Raw genomic sequence first — 2,610 nt, forward strand, 5'->3', positions numbered from 1 at the left:
CTCAACCTATGAAAAGTGTTAAAATGGACTTCTTTTGGCGAGAGGAGGCCGAAAACAGCATTTGAGCGTCTTTAGTGAAGATGCAGTAAAGTGAGGATTGCTTGTACAGTTTGTCGAAAGATGCCTAATTCTGCGAGAGAAGCTCAAAACGTGCTTTATTGTTTCAATGAGTGCGTTTGAGACATGAAAAGGTTTAAAATGCACTTCTTTTGGCGAGAGGATGTCGAAAACAGCATTTGAGCGTCTTTGGTAAAGATGCAGTAAAGTGAGGATTGCTTGGACTGTTTGTCGAAAGATGCCTAATTCAGCGAGAGAAGCTCAAAACGTGCTTTATTGTTTCAATGAGTGCCTTTGAGACATAAAATACAGGTTATTCATCTTAATCATATTTTTTAGTCATTTTGACATATTAAAGCATTTTTGAATCCTGGATAAGGACATAGCACCTTAACTCATGAAAAGTGTAAAAATGCACTTCTTTTGGCGAGAGGAGGTCGAAAACAGCATTTGAGCGTCTTTGGTAAAGATGCAGTAAAGTGCGGATTGCTTGGACTGTTTGTCGAAAGATGCCTAATTCAGCGAGAGAAGCTCAAAACTTGCTTTATTGTTTCAATGAGTGCCTTTGAGACATAAAATACAGGTTATTCATCTTAATCATATTTTTTAGTCATTTTGACATATTAAAGCATTTTTGAATCCTGGATAAGGACATAGCACCTTAACTCATGAAAAGTGTAAAAATGCACTTCTTTTGGCGAGAGGAGGTCGAAAACAGCATTTGAGCGTCTTTGGTAAAGACGCAGTAAAGTGAGGATTACTTGTACTGTTTGTCGAAAGATGCCTAATTCAGCGACAGAAGCTCAAAACATGCTTTATTGCTTCAATGAGTGACATTGAGACATAAAATACAGGTTTCTCATTTTAATGATAATTTTTAGTAATTTTGAAATATTAAAGCATTTTTATAGCCTGGATAAGGACATAGCACCTTAACTTTTGTAAAGTGTAAAAATGCACTTCTTTTGGCGAGAGGAGGTCGAAAACAGCATTTGAGCGTCTTTGGTAAAGATGCAGTAAAGTGCGGATTGCTTGGACTGTTTGTCGAAAGATGCCTAATTCAGCGAGAGAAGCTCAAAACGTGCTTTATTGTTTCAATGAGTGCGTTTGAGACATGAAAAGGTTTAAAATGCACTTCTTTTGGCGAGAGGAGGTCGAGAACAGCATCTGAGCGTCTTTGGTAAAGATGCAGTAAAGTTCATATAGCGTCTACTTTTATACTTGTCGAAAGATGCCTAATTCAGCGAGAGAAGCTCAAAACGTGCTTTGTTGTTTCAATGAGTGCCTTTGAGACATAAAATACAGGATTCTCATCTTAATGATAATTTTTAGTAATTTTGACATATTAAATAATTTTTCAATCCTGGGTAAGGACATAGCACCTCAACCTAAGAAAAGTGTTAAAATGCACTTCTTTTGGCGAGAGGATGTCGAGAACAGCATTTGAGCGTCTTTGGTAAAGATGCAGTAATGTGAGGATTGCTTGTACAGTTTGTCGAAAGATGCCTAATTCAGCGAGAGAAGCTCAAAACGTGCTTTATTGTTTCAATGAGTGCCTTTGAGACATAAAATACAGGATTCTCATCTAAATAGTAATTTTTAGTAATTTTGACATATTAAAGCATTTTTGAATCCTGGATAAGGACATAGCACCTTAACCTATGAAAAGTGTAAAAAATGCACTTCTTTTGGCGAGAGGAGGTCGAAAACAGCATTTGAGCGTCTTTGGTGAAGATGCAGTAATGTGAGGATTGCTTGTACTGTTATACTTGTCGAAAGATGCCTAATTCAGTTAGAGAAGCTCAAAACGTGCTTTGAGACTTTCAGACATAAAATACAGGTTTCTCATCTTAATCATAATTTTTAGTAATTTTGACATATTAAATAATTTTTCAATCCTGGGTAAGGACATAGCACCTCAACCTATGAAAAGTGTTAAAATGGACTTCTTTTGGCGAGAGGAGGCCGAAAACAGCATTTGAGCGTCTTTAGTGAAGATGCAGTAAAGTGAGGATTGCTTGTACTGTTTGTCGAAAGATGCCTAATTCTGCGAGAGAAGCTCAAAACGTGCTTTATTGTTTCAATGAGTGCGTTTGAGACATGAAAAGGTTTAAAATGCACTTCTTTTGGCGAGAGGATGTCGAAAACAGCATTTGAGCGTCTTTGGTAAAGATGCAGTAAAGTGAGGATTGCTTGGACTGTTTGTCGAAAGATGCCTAATTCAGCGAGAGAAGCTCAAAACGTGCTTTATTGTTTCAATGAGTGCGTTTGAGACATGAAAAGGTTTAAAATGCACTTCTTTTGGCGAGAGGATGTCGAAAACAGCCTTTGAGCGTCTTTGGTAAAGATGCAGTAAAGTTCATATAGCGTGTACTGTTATACTTGTCGAAAGATGCCTAATTGAGTTAGAGAATCTCAAAACGTGCTTTGAGACTTTCAGACATAAAATACAGGCTTCTCATCTTAATCATAATTTTTAGTAATTTCGAAATATAAAGTATTTTATAGCCTGGATAAGGACATAGCACCTTATCCTATGAAAAGTGTTAAAAT

This window comes from Semicossyphus pulcher, unplaced genomic scaffold (assembly GCF_022749685.1).
Source record: "Semicossyphus pulcher isolate SPU_LCO1_2020_fin unplaced genomic scaffold, fSemPul1.0.p SCAF_12, whole genome shotgun sequence".
In the NCBI taxonomy this organism is placed as follows: Eukaryota; Metazoa; Chordata; class Actinopteri; order Labriformes; family Labridae; genus Semicossyphus; species Semicossyphus pulcher.